This window comes from Pleurodeles waltl, chromosome 4_2 (assembly GCF_031143425.1).
Source record: "Pleurodeles waltl isolate 20211129_DDA chromosome 4_2, aPleWal1.hap1.20221129, whole genome shotgun sequence".
In the NCBI taxonomy this organism is placed as follows: domain Eukaryota; kingdom Metazoa; phylum Chordata; class Amphibia; order Caudata; family Salamandridae; genus Pleurodeles; species Pleurodeles waltl.
In genome coordinates this window covers 878,164,765-878,181,536 of record NC_090443.1, presented here as the reverse complement: position 1 = coordinate 878,181,536, position 16,772 = coordinate 878,164,765, and the positions used below count along the sequence as shown (strand labels likewise).

The window sequence follows — 16,772 nt, the reverse complement described above, 5'->3', positions numbered from 1 at the left end:
TAATTCTACAATTTAATTTTAACTTCTGCATTCAATATTAAAAAACATATCAACATATTTTTACCATACTGTGTTATCAAATGTTTATTTAATAGAAACATTTTCTATATTTTCTTACAATTATTGATATTATATATTTACCTGAGTGTTATAGGAAGATGATTTCTTAAAATCAGTAATACCCCCTTTGAGTTTTAAAATTCTCTGCAAAATATAAGAAAATCTTGGTAAATGTATCATTTTAACTTAATTAATACTTGTTTAACCCCTTCGCTGCCAGGCCTTTTCCCCCTCAGGTGCCAAGCCTTTTTTGTACACATAAGCTACCCATGCCAAATTTGCATCCTTTTTTTCCAACATCCTTGGGATTTTCTGAGGTACCCAGACTTTGTGGGTTCCCCTGAAGAAGACCAAGAAATTAGCCAAAATACAGCGAAAATGTCGCTTTAAAAATAAAAATGGGAAAAAAGGGCTGCAGAAGGTGGCTTGTGGTTTTTTTCCCTGAAAATGGCATCAACAAAGGGTTTGCGGTGCTAAAATCACCATCTTCCCAGCTTTCAGGAACAGGCAGACTTGATTCAGAAAACCCAATTTTTCAACACAATTATGGCATTTTACTGGGACATACCCCATTTTTACAATTTTTTGTGCTTTCAGCCTCGTTCCAGTTTGTGGCAGAAATGGGTGTGAAACCAATGCTGGATCCCAGAAAGCAAACATTTCTGAAAAGTGGACAACATTCTGAATTCAGCAAGGGGTAATTTGTGTAGATCCTACAAGGGTTTCGTACTGAAAATAACAGCTTCAATAAAGAAAATATTGAAATTGAGGTGAAAAAAACAGCAATTTTTCTCCACGTTTTACTCTCTAACTTTTTCCTGCGATATCAGATTTTTTAAAGCAATATACCGTTAAGTCTGCTGGACTCTTCGGTTGCAGGGATATATAGGGCTTGTAGGTTCATCAAGAACCCTAGGTACCCAGAGCCAATAAATGAGCTGCACCTTACAATGGGTTTTCATTCTATACTAGCTATACACCAATTAATTTGCTGAAATATAAAGAATGAAAAATAGGTAGCAAGAAAACCTTTGTATTTCCAAAATGGGCACAAGATAAGGTGTTGAGAAGCAGTGATTATTTGCATATCTCTGAATTCTGGGATGTCCATACTAGCATGTGAATGACAGGGCATTTCTCAAATAGAGGTCTTTTATACACACAAAGTCTTACATTTGGAAGGAATAAATGTAGAGAAAGACAAGGGGCAGTAACACTTGTTGTGCTATTCTGTGGTCCCCTAAGTCTCCCGATAAAAATGGCACCTCACTTGCGTGGGTAGGCCTAGTGCTCTAGAAAGGAAACGTAACATGGACACATCACATTTTTACTTTGAAATCTGACGTGTTTTTTGCAAAGTACCTAGCTGTAGATTTTGGCCTCTAGCTCAGCCGGCACTGAGGGAAACCTACCAAACCGGTGCATTTTTTAAACTAGACACCTAGGTGAATCCAAGATGGGGTTACTTGTGGGGCTCTCATCAGGTTGTTACCCAGAATCCTTTGCAAACCTCACAATTTGGCTAAAAATACACCTTGTCCTCTCATTTCGGTGACAAAGAGTTCTGGAATCTGAGAGGAGACACAAATTTCCTTCCACCCAGCGTTCCTCCAAGTCTCCCGATAAAAATGGTACCTCACTTGTGTGAGTAGGTTTAGCGCCCACAACAGGAAATGCCCCCAAAACACATCAAAATTATCAAATACAAAACTACCTGTTTTTGCGGGGGTGCACCTGTGTTTTTGATCCTGCAGCCATCTAGGGAACTCTACCAAACCCAGACATTTCTGAAAACTAGACACCCAAGGCAGTCTAGGGAGGTGTGACTTGTGTGGATCCCCCGATGTTTTCTTACCTAGAATCCTCAGCAAACCTCAAATTTAGCTTAAAAAAAAAAAATCCCACATTTCTGTGTGGGATCACCGCACCGGGACAAATTTCCTACCACCTAACGTTCCCCTCAAGTCTCCCGGTAAAAATGATATCTCACTTGTGTAGGTGGGCCTAGTCCCTGTGACAGGGAAAATTGAGGGGGAATCAAAGCGGGTCCCAAAGGGCAGTTTGAAAAAAAACATGTTTACCATGACAAGTGCAGCAGAATTTTGATCTGTATAGATGAGACAAAGCTGGGTGGTAGGAATTTTGTGGATTCCTGCAGATTCCGGAAAGTTCCATCACAAAAATGTGGGAAAAATGTGTGATTTCCAGCAAAGTTGGAGATTTGGAGGGCATTGTGGGTAAGAAAATGGTGCAGGTGCATGTGAAGCACACCACCCTGGAATCACCCAGATGTTTATTTTTCAGATGTGTCTAGTTCTTGTGGATTTTTCTACATCACAGCGTCCCAAAATCCAAAAAGTGCAGCCATCTCCATTCCAAGTGGGACGATTTTGAGTTAGCCAAGCTCTCATGGCACAAATGTAAAACCAAAACCCAAAATAATCATATGTCCTTTAGCTTGCCGTGGGATAAGATGTTTTAGTGTGCTGGGGGAGAGCTGAAAGACTATTACCCCCTTCAGGTGGGGTGGGGGCATAACCAGGCCCATACTGGGTGGTAGCCACCACCTCACTTTTTTTTTTTTTTGTAACTCCCTGGCATCTAGTAGACTTTCTGCCCCGGGGTGTGGATCGGGGGTAACTGTCCCATCTGCCCACTAGTGGGCAGAACAACTTCGGCCCCATTTATTTGGGGTGGGGTTATGGCCATACTCCCACCCTCTTATTTTGGGGGAAAAAATCTTCCCTGGTCTCTGGTGGTCTTTCTGCCCCCCGTGCGGGCAGATGGGCCTTCCAAAAATAGGCTGATCTGCTCCCAAGGGAGATATGGCCAACAGTAATATGCCCCCATGGGCAGCGACCCTTGCCCAAGGGGCTGCTCCCCACAAACAAAACACACACAAACACACACACCAATCCCTGGTGCCTAAGTGGTTTCTGCCCCCCCCCGCCCCGGGGCAGATCAGCCTAATAGAAATATGCCAATCTGCCCCCAAGGGGAGCAGAAATTGCGTAAAATAAATTTGCACCCACCCTCCAGGGGAGCGACCCTTGCCTAAGGGGTCGCTCCCTTGCGTGAAATATGTGCAAAATAAAATCCCTGGTGCTTAGTGGTTTCTGCCCCCAGGGGGACAGAAATGGCCTAAAACAAAATTGCCCCCCAGGGGAACGACCCTTGCCTAAGAGGTCGCTCCCCTTGCATGCAATTGACGCAAAAAAAATAAATCCCTGGCGTCTAGTGGGTTTTGCCCCCCTTGGGGGCAGTTTGGCCTAACAAAAATAGGCCAATCTGGCCCCAAGGGGGGCAAAAATGGCATAAAGACAATTTGTCCCCCCAGGGGAGCAACCCTTGTCTAAGGGGTCGCTCCTCACATATAAAAAATAAAATAAACAAAAAAAAATCCCTAATGTCTAGGGTTTTTTGCCCCTCCTGGGGGCAGGTCAGCCTACTTACAATAGGCTGATCTGAAATGGCCTACAACAAGTTTGCCCCCACAGGGGAGCAACCCTTGCCTAAGGGGTCGCTCCTCACATATAAAATATAAAATAAACAAAAAAAAATCCCTAATGTCTAGGGTTTTTTGCCCCTCCTGGGGGCAGGTCAGCCTACTTACTATAGGCCGATCTGAAATGGCCTACAACAAATTTGCCCCCACAGGGGAGCAACCCTTGCCTAAGGGGGTCACTCCCCATATATAAAAAACAAAAGTAAACATAAATATAAATATATATCCCTGATGTCTAGGGGTTTCTGCCCCCGTGGGGGCAGATCGGCATAATTATAATAGGCTGATCTGCCCCCCGGGGGGGGCAGAAAAGTCCTACAAATATTTTGGCCCCCTGGGGAGCGGCCCTTGCCCAAGGGGCCGCTCCCCTCGTTCAAAAATAAAAATAAATCCCTGGCATCTAGTGGTGGCCTAATAAAGTAATTTTGCCCCCTGGGGAGCGACCCTTGCCTAAATGGTCGCTCCCCATATATAAATAAAAAAATATGATCCTTGGTATCTAGAAGGGCAAGAAATGGCCTAAAAATAATTTGCCCCCCTGTGGAGCGGCCCTTGCCCAAGGGGCCAAGGGCTGCTCCCCTCTTGTCAATTATGTAGAAAAAACAAAATCCCTGGTGTCTAGTGGGCTATCGGGCAGCAGAAATGCTGAGAAAGACATCAAAGGAAAGGAAAGGACTTTCCTTTCCTTTCCTTTGATGCCTTTCTCTGCCCCTCCATGTGATCGGAGGAGAAACGCAAACGCTCCCCCCATGAGCCAGTCCAAGGGCGTAGCGGTTAAGTCCTTGGCGTCTCAGCGCCGCAGCCAAGGACGTAACCGTTATGTCTTTGGCTGCCAAGGGGTTAAGGGATTGATTACTTCTAGTGATCTTACGTAAACCAATAGGTGGCACTGTTTAACTACTTTTCAAGATTTGTTCCCAGAGTTCTTGGAGTCACGTGTGCTCACTTCAAAATGACTGCACCACTGCTGACACAATGGTGGACAGCACTTTTTATAGTGTTTCTGATATGCAAATTATAATTTAAGCTAAAATATGTTATTGAATCATTATTTTTTTTTGTTCATTTCCTGACTAAACATATATTTATTTTGATAGAGTTCATATTACTGTTCGACCCTCTGGTTAACGTTCGACAGCCATTTCGGTGGGGGGGGAAATGGCAAAAGTAATTGAAATAGAAAATGGACTGATAATCATATACTGCATGTAAACACCAAATGAACTCTGATATTACCAATATATGTTCTTGTACTTTACTGTATTTCCTTGATGTTTGCAATGCGTTTTTGCTGAGTTTCATTTCTAAGGTAAATATTTGTAATCTTTTATGTTTTTAAAAAAAATATACAAATCTATTTTATTATATTAATCTGTGTCTCTTGTTTCTCAAAAACACAAAAAGGAGTACAGGGTTCTTTTATTACAACGAGGGATGGATCTATTGTGCATCAGTTGTGCCACCAGATCCCTCGTGGTCCTGTAATGGAGGTGGGGTATCAGTAAGCTGTGGTACTGCAGAGGGTCTGGAGAACAAGAGGGGAGTTTCCTTTACGGACTAGATGGTCTCACACACTATATAGTGTCATGCTTCATCATATGACCACCTAGCCCCACCCAAGTAGGACAGTGCCACCTGGGCGGACTCAACCTCACTGTTAACGGAACAGGAGGGAGTGCGTAAATTAATTCTGGTTCTGGAAATAGAGGGATCCAGCTAATCTAAGGAATAAAAACGCCTAAACAGATACCTGTATAAGTATTTAATAAAAGGTTCTGTTTGGTGTGGATAAAAAAATGGAGATTGGGACACCTCTGTGAGAACAAGGACTCACAGGGTCACTTATCTAGGAAGTAGAAGCCGACATGTTTCTGCCCTCAGTAATGAGCTCTGGAAAGTCTCGGGGCATTCATCAGGGCAAAGGATCCCTTCTACTCACGCTAAGAGTATGAGAAAAACACGGTACGGTGAGTAAAAAATGAGAAGGGGCCTACCTTGCCAGGAAACTACCTGGTGGGGGCCCTGTCCCTAGAGGCTACTGGCCTCTGGTGTCCAGGAGAGGGAGTGTCCCCTTATACTCAGACATGCATCAAAGGAGGCGCTCACTGTGCGCCTAAACCGTCCTCTCCCAGGACCGCTTGTTTCTCAGACATAAATTCTAATATATTTATAACCTAATACTCAAATGCGCGATATATGTTTATGTTGTAATGGTGTGCGTGGTCACAACATGCGTTGTAATGGTCATTTTATTTCATGTAAATCAATGTGCGTTGTTGTATATGTGGTAGTTAAGTCCATGGTAGTGTCTAATGCGTGCTTAGGGCTGCGTTGTAAACTCATCCATGCTAAACAAAATCTTTGTTCCATCATACATTTGCCTGAAACAAGCCAGACCTATTGGTGTTGCCACTACTTGTTAACTGTTGCAAATCCATAATTAACAATGATAATTGTTGCGAATAATTAGGATTGAAATTGTCTCAAGTCTGAAAATATGAAGCTGTGAATTAAGTATTACTGTTTAAAGGATAGTGTTCTTTAAGAGTCCCCTTCATACCACTTTCCTTTAGTCGCTCAAACTGTTAGACACTTACACCCTTTTTCTCCCAATACCATTGTGAAATTCCCTCTCTGCACATCTTCTACTACAAAGCTACTTTTTTACTCTCTCCTTTGGCACATACTTCATTTCATCCCATCTGCTTAGCAAGCCCCCAGCTAATCGATGTCAATAAATCAGTCCCTGTCTTTGGTTGACTTAGAATAAGTCATCTTGCATAACCTAAGAGTAGCTGCTTTCACTGTGTTGTGTTCAGAAGTTTTTTTTCTCAACTTATGACTTCTGTATATTGCACACTGTGGATGCCTGAGTGAGTTCAAGTTGTGGCTGAGTATTTGTGAAGGAGCATGATAAAGACCTCTGGATCTGAAGGCAGTCCAGGTTTCTCAGTGTCTGCATAGAGGGTCATAAAGGTATTCAGACTACATTCATATCCAGTCCTTGGCTTATCTGCCGAGCCATGGCCACTTGTGTCAATTGTGATTCTGACTATGTAAAAGTGTGTGAAGGAGGTATACAGCTGCGGAAATACTAACAGTGTCAAAGGAAAAGAAAATGCAGTGCTTACAGGTGATTGGGACGGTTGTGTGGGGGAGGGTGAAGCAGAGGAAATATGTACATGAGAGAATAAAAAGACAGTGCTGAAGAGGAAATGTGTCGCATAAGAGATGCAAGTTCAGGATTTCAGAAAACTGGAGAGAAAAAGGGCTTAAGTGTCTAAAAGAGCGAGAGACTGCAGTGGAAAGTGGTTTGAAGTGGGACAATTAGAGTGTCTGAGCCCCTCCATTTTAGAGACCTCCTTTACCCACTCCCGCCACCTATTAAGTTCCACTTAATGCCCTGGTGACAGTCAAGTACATGGCAACGATACAGATGATGGAGGAGCTTCTCAATTAAGCTAAATTATTATTGTGGCCCTCTTAGAGAAATGGTGCGAGAAAAAAAGATGAAGATAAAAAACCCTTTTCAGAGCTAAACACAGGTAGAGCTAGATGTGAGATAGCAGGGGTTTGCAGCAACTGCCACCAATCGGTAAACAGAAGGAAGCTTGCGCTTTCAATGGGCACTAGCTGAACATTCCAAGTCCTCATGCTTGGACAGGAACCAACACACCATCTATTCCTGCTTTACAAAACAAAGCAACTTTGTAGCATTTGTCACACTGCATGTAATCCATGATCTTGTTAGGAAGTTGGATCATGTGACCTGAATGTGATATTCTAACATTGACATTACGCAGAAGTGCTGGAGTATAACCATGGTGGTTGCTGCCACCTGCTCAAGAAAATTGATGGCTTCCAAACTGTACACTGAGGGGTTGGGACTCAGATGCAGTAACGGCCTCCCAAGGATTACGGCCTCACTCGGCTAGGTGCAGGAATGGCACTGCATGCCAGTCTTCTCTTGGTATCAGATAATACTAGAGGGCTATTACTATGTTCAAGGTTCCCAACTTGATACACTCCTTCACTAATGCCTGAGGGCCCCTCAAAACTGTCATTTCTGAGTGCTCCTGAAAACAAATGAACATGTTTTGCTGTTATTTGTGTACATTTTCTGCTAAAGTAGGAAGAGCGGGGGCGTGGCTTCAGGCATCAAGATGGCGGTCGCACTTTGAGAGTGCTCTGGACCCCTCCGTCATCCACCTGATTTAATTGCCTTCCTGAGCCCTGTCCCCTGCTTGCAACCACCCCCAGAGATGCAGGGACTGAGACTCTCCGGGGACGCGGTGAGTGCTGTCGCGGCGGTGCTTTTAGGGGCGCATAAAAAGGTGCCAACTTCGCGGTCGATACCACGGCCGGGGCCCGCGAAGGCCCTGCTGCGGTGCGCCCTACGGACAGAGCTGCGCGCAGGAGGAGATCGGATGAGACCCGTCCGGCCCACTGCCTGGATCGGGCAGAGGCCTCGCGCCTGTGAGGAGCAGGCCCCCCGGGGACGGGGGCGTGGACTTCTGGTGTCGGCCCGGAGCCAGGGCATGTGTCCCTCTATCATTGGCCCGGGCCGGCAGGAATCCCGGGCCGCGGCCGGAGACAACCCTTGAGGTGGAGGCCCTCCCCTGGATTTCGGGCTGGGGGCGCGGCCTGTCCTGCGGCGCGCTGCCGGCGGCCGGGTCCGACCGGTGAGGTGGAGGCCAGCATGAGGAGCGGGCGGCCCCCTCCTGTGAAGGAGAGTGGCTGATGACCACAGGCTAAAGGGCCACCCAGCCTCTGGATGGTGGTGTGAGCCGGCGGCCCAGACCCAGGGGCAGAAGAGCAACAGGCCCTGAAGGTCAGAGGTGCGGTGGACTCCCTTGCGAGGCAGAGTGACAGGGAGGGGGGCATACTGGCGGGTCGCCCTGGCCCTGAATCTCAGCTAAATAGACTTGCCTGTGCGGGTCCGCCCCTGGGGGCCGGGCCTGGGACCCCATGGGCCCCTTGTGGACCGAACGGAACGCTGGTGGCCCAGCCTGGGGAGCAGGCATTGTGGACCGGGAGAGAGACTGGAGAAGCTGTAAACTTCGGACGGGTGAGATGAGGCCGGCACCCCCCAGCCCCTGTGACTGAGCGACACAGAGAGGTGCACACTGAATGGACGGACCCGTTCTCGTGGCCGCGATTAGGGCCGTGGCCCTGACCCGGAGGTGGGAAGACGATGCGCACCTTATCGGGGTTGTGTCCCGGCCTCCTTGAGCAGGGTGCGGCAACCCCCTTTGCAGGAGGATGCAATAGGGAGGGGCGCATCAACCCGATTACTCTGAACCCGGCACTTGCGGATCTAACTCTGGGGGCCGACCTGCAGCCCAGTGGTGCCCCGGACCGGGATCGAGGCCACGGAGGGTTCTGTGACTGGCGGGTAGGGGAGACTCCCCGCCACGCCGTCTCCTCCCCCCGCGATTGACTACACAGCTCCTTCCTCTGGCTGAGAAAGACACCAATACCCCGGAGGGTAGTGGGTGAAAGGCGCTGGGGTCCCGAACCATTGGCCGCGGTTGGCCCCCTGAGAAATATGGGGTAAGACAAAGCATCCAAACAGTCATCTACGTCCCAACAAAAGATCGACCAATTCACTACACAGGCGGCCTCCCGGGGTGACGGTGACGGCCGTACCGGTGGCCCCGCTCCTGATGGGGTCAACGCTATCCTCCAAGCCATCCAGGCATCACAACTAGCCGTGGAGACCAAGATTGGGGAAGTAAAAGAAGACGTGGGCCTCATACGACAAGATCTCAGGAATGCAGTGGGTCGTATCACAGCAGTGGAAACACGTGTCTCGCAAACTGAGGACGATCTGGCTGATCTCAGGACCAAAGTGGCCCAACTACAAACGTGTACCTGAGAACTACACCGGCATGCTGAAGATGCAGAAAATCGCTCCAGGCGCAATAACCTGTAATTCATCGGTTTTCTGGAGAGAGTGGAGGAAGGGAATACCCTCGATTTCCTGGAGCATTGGATTAAGTCCTGGATGCCAGATCAAGCTCTCTCGCCCTGGTTCGCAATCGAACGAGCACATAGGGCCCTGGCCCCGCGCCCCCCCCCCAGGGCGGGCCCAGAAGACCTGTGATTGCACGCTTCCTCAACTTTAAGGACTGAGATAACATCCTCAAAGAAGCTAGAAAAACCACAGACCTCTGCTGGGACAATCATAAAATTCTAATATTTCCTGACTACACACGCAAAGTCCAAGACAGGCGTCGTTCATATGAACAAGTGAAACAAAAACTCCGGGCAATGCAGCTATCGTACATGCTTCTCTTTCCGGCCCGGCTAGAGGTCATTATGGCTGACAAAGCATACTTTTTTGACTCGCCTGAGGAGGCTTGGGACTGGCTAACGGAGGAGGGCATTGGGCGTCGGAGGGGCCCCCTGGCTTGGCCGGAGCCTCCGCTGGGGGTGCGACTGGGCCCCAGCCAGACGCACGTGGAGGTAGTAGGCGCACCAGGTTTCGCCGAGGGAGGAAAAGAGACACTAACGACCCGCCTGGAGGGGACTGTGGGCCCGGATCTGCACCACGGGTGGGGACCCCTGTGGGCATCCCGGGGGCTCGATCGACGGAACAATCGCTGGACAGTAACAGAGTAAGTCAGTCCCCGGTGCTTGGTTAATAATAACAAGAACAAGAAACTGGAACTAAGAAGCTTCCTAGTGATTCACCAATTGTCACTGATCCGGGCAGGCGCTGACCGCGACACATCCAAATGCGCCATTTATTGCAGTGATCACCAGTCACCACACAAAACTCGGCTTCTTTCGAGCAATTGTATATGATCCGCAAGAATGGAGGGGTCCATCACCTTATCTTAAGTGACGGCCCATCTGGCCGCGTCACCATGTTTGGGCAGTTGGGCGACAGATACTTCCTGGGTAGAAGTATGGGGTGGGGGGAAGTTGGGGGGAGTGAATCCAGTTATGGGATTTAGTAGCGCTGTTTTGATACGTTTCCTTTTTTTCCACCCACTTTTTTGTGTTTATTTTTAATTGTTTGGCTGGGACGGCCACCTTGGAGCCCCTCGATGGACTCCCAATGTTGTATCACACAGGCGCAATGGACTCTGGGCCCGCACTGACAGATTCTTTCATGGAATGTGAACAGCTCTTAGACAAAATCAAGAGGTCTGCTGTGTTTAGCACCCTCCGCAGGTACGCCCCACTTGTAGTCTTAATGCAAGAAACCCATCTACTTGGCACCAGCTGCCCCATGCTGGCACGTGGGGGATATGACGGTCTTCCACGCAGGCTTTTCACGGGGATCGAGGGAGGTGGCCATTCTCCTCCATCACTCGCTACCAATGTTTGTTACATCTACGAGATCTGGCCCACAGGGGAGATTTGTGGTGGTGACCGGATCTCTTCATGGATCGCCATTTACCCTAGGCTGCGCTCACGCCCCACCGACGGGGTTTGATGCCCTCTTACTGGTACGCCAACAGGTAGTGGCGTGCCTCCCCCAGGGATCTACTCTATTGGGAGGGGACTTTAATTTGGTCCTGGATCCAAGCTTGGACGTCTTGGGGACGATATCCACATCTAGATCCGGAAGAGCGTCAAGCCTGACAGGGTGGGCGGAGAGCCTGGGTCTATGTGAGGTATGGAGAACTTAACACCCGAGAACGCGACAGTATACACACACCTCAGCAGTTCACAAATCCCACGCAAGAATAGACCTTGTGTTCATGCCAGCGCAGGATATTCCCAAGGTCACGGGGGCAGAGATACTGTCCCGAGGGGTCTCAGACCACTCGCCAATACGGATCAGACTGGGCGGCTCCGACCCGGTGCCCACTGTGGCGCTAAAACGTGTGACATCTACAAGAGGATGGGTACACCCGGGAGATTAGAGAACACCTCACCCAGTAATGTGGGATCGGTGCGATCACCAGAATGGTCTGGGCGGCATGCAAGGCCACCCTCCAAGGTCACGCCAAGCATCTCGTTCGCGTTCGAGAGCGGGCGCGAGACGTGAAAGTGACGGCACTGGAGACCAAGGTGCTGCGCCTTGAGCGGCGCATTGCGGGAGACACAGCAGCCTCTACCTTGAGGCAACTCACCTAGACTAGAGAAGAGATTAAACACTTGGTTCTAGAATCTGCAAAACAAACCTGGAGAGCGAATGCAGCCCGGATTTACGGCTGGGGCGTCAAAAATGGTAACCTCTTGCACTGGCTAGCTACGCGACCCCTTGCAACTAGAGTCATCTCGGAGATCACTGGCGAGTTTGGTGAACTTGTTACATCGCCAGATGACATTGCCCAAAGCTTTGCTTCCTATTATGCACAGTTATATGCGAGACGCCCCAGACCTCTCGCTGAAAGAGAGTCCCCGCTTTTGAATGACATCGTGCTCCCCAAGATCTCGTATGCAGCCAGGAATAGCCTGGACCCAGAGGTGACCCTAGCAGAGATTGCAGGGGCAATAGCGAATCTGTCATCAGGAAAAACCCAGGCCCAGATGGGTTTCTAGCCGAACTCTTTCAGAAATGCAGAGATATCTTTAGCCCCCACCTCCTTAATATGTACGAGGAGGTGGAGAAAAGGGGCTGCTTCCCTCACACCCCCCCTGAGATCAACCAAGCCACTATCGTGGTAATCCCCAAGACCCAGCCTCCATCACGCAATTGCTCGGCATACAGACCCATTTCCCTCCTGAACACTGAAATCAAGGTGTTGTCGACCATACTTGCCACCAGATTAAGAGACACACTCCCCACCTTGGTGCACCCAGATCAGTGCAGCTTTATGCCCACGCGCAGTACCAGGCACTGCATCAGACGACTAAACGTTGCCTTGGCACATCGCAAGATCCTGTCGCGGTCACCCCTGGCCCTCCTTCTCCTCGACTTTGAGAAGGTCTTCAACACGGTGGACTGGTCCTATCTGGATCAAGTCCCCAGAATAACGGGATTGGGCCCAAATTTCGTAGCCTTGTGGAACTACTCTACTCTAACCCAACTGCCTGTGTCCGGGTGAACCGCGTGGTTTCGGACCCGTTCCCCATATGCCGCGGCACGCGTCAGGGATGCCCACTATCCCCTTTGTTGTTCGCGCTTGTGATTGAACCCTTAGCAAAATTAATGAGGGTACCCCTGATAGAGGGCTGGGCGTGGCCAACAGGCCCGGAGGATCGAGTGGCACTGTATGCGGACGATGTTCTTATCTACTTCTCCAACCCAGCTATAAGTGGTCCACAGATCTTACAAATCTTAGACCTCTTATCCCAGGCTTCCGGCCTGACATTAAACCCCGGCAAGTCCCTCCTGGTCCCTCTACATCCCTCTAGAGAGTGCATCGACTGGCAGCAGAACATTCCAATCAGAAGCAACACTTTTAAGTATTTGGGCATGCACATAGCCCTACTGCCGGAACTAGCATGGGAGTTAAATGTTTCGCCACCAACCAAGAAAATTAAAGTAGACCTCCAGAGATGGGGGAAATTACCTCTCAACTTGCTGGGTAGAATAGCTCTCTACAAAATGATGGTAACTCCCTAGATTTTTATACCTTCTGCAAAACTTCCCATACCGGATCCCCCGAAAATGGTTCATGACAATGGATACGTTGGCACAGCAATTTTTATGGCAGGGTTCACACCCTAAACTAGCGTTTATTACTTGTCAGAGAGACACTTACGATGGAGGATTAGGGATGTCCAATATCTACCTCTACCACCTCGCAATGCATTTATTAGTAATTAACGATTGGTTGGGAGGCTGGGCGGACCCTGCCTACAGACTCGAGTTACAGATGCTGGGCTGGCAAGGGGTTTTCAATGCGCTATACGGCTGCCTTATTCCAAGAGACACCCCGGAAGTCACCGGAGTGGTTCTGCTGGGCTGGCGTGCTGCCCAGATGGCGACCGGCTGGTGGGGCAGTCTCACACAGCAGATCCCCCTGTGGCAGGCGAGACAACTGTTGGAGGTCTCAACATTAGAGGGATTCCGGAAGTGGGATATCATTGGGATATCTACCCTTGGGGACGTCTGGGGTGGGAGACACATGCGGTCCTTCGGGGAGATCCAAGAGGCCTACTCATTAAACCAAACCCAATTCCACAAGTATCTACAGCTCAGACATGCACTGCTGGTACACGTTCGACCGGGAACTAGCCTCCCAGATTTTAGCCCCATGGAAGATCTTGATGGGAGGCCTAGGTGGGAAGGGAATCTCCCAAATTTACCGCTCTCTAATGACTAACACTACCCCCTCTCTTGATGGTTTGCGTAGGAAATGGGAGGTATGGTTGGGCCCCATAGAGGAGGAGGACTGGAGGGACGCATTAATGGCCCCCAGGACACTGACCATGGCATCCAAATTTTTAGTGCTCCAGGCCTTTTATCTGCATATGGCATACCTTACCCCGGAGAGACTTTTTAAAGCAGGTCTTCGACCATCCCCCGACTGCCCCTGCTGTTCCTCACCTAACGCTGACTTTTTCCACATGGTATGGGCTTGCCTAGTCATAGCAACTTACTGGAGGACAGTCATAGGGGAGGTGTTGATGGTGAAGTAGCTCCACTGCCGCTCCTCTTGGGGGCTATGGGGGAGACGGGGCTGAGAAGGGCGTACCGTATCTTCTTAGGTGTGGGCCTGCCTGGTGGCCAAGAGAGACAATATGGTGGAATGGAAAACTAGAGCAGCACCCACAATTGCCAAATGGAGAAGGGGCGTGGACTGGTGCGCACAATGTGAAAAACCAGTATATGAAGCCAGGGGATGCTTAAACAAATACTGCAAGATTTGGGGGAGGTGGGGAGATGTATAGAGTGGGTGGCCTGTCGGGAGGCGGGGCCTTCATGGGTGCCAACGTGTACGTGGACCTGGCAATTGGTGGCGGCTGTGGGCCATTCAGTTCACCCGTCGCAGGGGCCTAGAGCCCACTTGACATGATACCAATGTTAAACGTAAGCTGGTTGTTGCTTTATTTGTCATCCCCAGGTGGTGACAATGCACATATATTCAATGATTGTAGAGCCCCTGGGGGCCAGTGTTACGTTACAGCCGTCCCCAGACACATTCCTGTGTCTTATTATTTATTTTGTATTCGTTATTACGTACCCCCTCCGGTTCTAAGTTTTTCCTTTATCTTTTGCAAAATCAATAAAACTCTTTATCAAAACAAAAAAAAAAAAGTCGGAAGAACATATCTTAACTAATTCACATCAAGTCACACATGGCATAAACTGATACTCAACCAAATTTAAAACAAACACAATACACAAGTTATTGTCCAGGTAACGTAGACTTGTTCTCTTATCACCACTGCTACACTTAGCAGTTTTGAATGTCGGGGATTGTGTACTTCAACAGTTTGCCAATTAACTGAATGGGACACCCTCATGGGTATCCAAGGTATCCTTTGCACTAATATTTCCATTTTCTTACATGAGAAATATTTTTACTCCAGTTGCTAAGGAGAGGGCAGTGAAAGAATTGGTCAAAACAATTGACCAAATACAGCCTACAACGCACATTGGAAGCGCTGTTAAACCCACTTGATTCACAGTGTGTACATGTAGTGATTTAACTATCTAGGTATTACACTGAAAAGCTGTACTTTTGCATCATGGGCCTATAATCAAGGTGCTGGTTGGAGGTGGACTCTTTTTTTTCCCAATCAATACCACCACTTATTCGACAATGAAATGGGAATCCTTGATAGGACTTCAGACCAATTGCTTTTCTAACCTTTAGACAATGGGGCATCATTCACAGAAGCATATTCATGATGTATAACTCAGCAAAGGGGCAAAACAGCTGGGCACTAATGGTCATGTGTCTCTGGGAATTCAATTCAGCTCTATGTTGGTGGCTCAGATGAAGTGCTGGGAGTGTGAGAGGTAACTATGCTTAAGTATCCAGGGAAGTGGAAGAGGCAGCTGATCTGTAGACCATTTTCCGACTGCCAGGGGACCATGATGGAACTAGTAGGCCCAGTAGAGATACTGCTCCCCTGCACGAAGAGAGAAAAGAATGGCAGCTTTGCGTTATATAGAAGTGATTCTGTGAGCAGCGACAAGCAAAAATGGGGGGGAAGCTTCTGAGTCCCTCAGAATATCGGCCCTGGAGCAGGAAGGATAGCAGCTGAAAGCACAAGAGAGTGACCTGCCAGGAAGGTGTGGTTGATAACCTTCTCTGAAAACCTATTGGAATGAATCCATGCTAAGCAGAGGCAGATGGTTTAGTGAGAGGAGCATATTGTGGATGCATCAAGGGCTATCTTTCCCTCCACAAGAGCAGTTATCTAGAGTCCAGCATCAAGGAGTGGAAGAGACACCTTTGAGATGGGGTCTAAAGAGAAGTGAACTTTTTTGCCCTAAAGTTCTAGAGTTCAAGGCACACGCACAAAACATCACAAAATGGACCTCGGCTTAAAGTAGGCTTCTCACAAAGATAGGCTATCAAGATGGTAATACTGCAGGATCTTCAGAAGTCTAATTTGCACAAAGAAGTAAAAAATGGAGGCAGCAACTAGGAAAATGAAGAGCCATCTGGTGATAACTGAGGACGAGGTAACTCACATTAACAAAAGAGTGCAGCCTTGAAGAAAGTACAGAGAATGCTGGCGAATGCGATGAACAGCTAATTTTTTAGGATACTTGGCACCTTCGATCACAGAAGGTGAATGCATTCAGTGAATAGCAGTCCCTCCTGCAGAATGAGGTGCGGGGGCCTTACTCCACATCAGATTAAGGTGGTAAGGCTAATGACACTTACATCAAGGGCCCCAATGGTTAAAGCAGCACAAGTCAGGAACTCTGTTGGTGAAAATGACAAATTTCAAGCACTGAAAAATGGCCACTAGAGCAGCAGCCAGGAAGCCTAGACTGTTATTCTGCCAGAAAAGTGCATATATTCTCATGCTGAGCCAATCAATGTTCCAGAGGAGACAGGAACATCAAGAACTAAATAAAGAGATGGTCTCCAAAGTCATCACATCTTACATGTGCTTCCTGGGGTGAAGCATTAAAGCATGAGAGGGAAGACCTTGTGGTTCTCTCAATCCAAGGCAGCCCAGATGTACAAACAGGATAGATTTGGGAAGGGCTGCTCCAGGTGATGTATGATGTATTCTCCCATATTGTATTCACATGGAAGGAAACAACCTCAGCTTTTCTCAAGCGTCACAGCTTCCAGAAGCGAGATACAGTATTGACAAGAAACTGTAAAAC

General features: G+C 48.4%; 1 long non-coding RNA gene across 1 annotated transcript in view; it reads left to right on the top strand.

Moving 5' to 3' along the window:
• Window positions 1-16,772, top strand: part of LOC138294225 (uncharacterized) — a 172,767-nt gene that overhangs the window by 10,185 nt on the left and 145,810 nt on the right. The window lies entirely within an intron of this gene.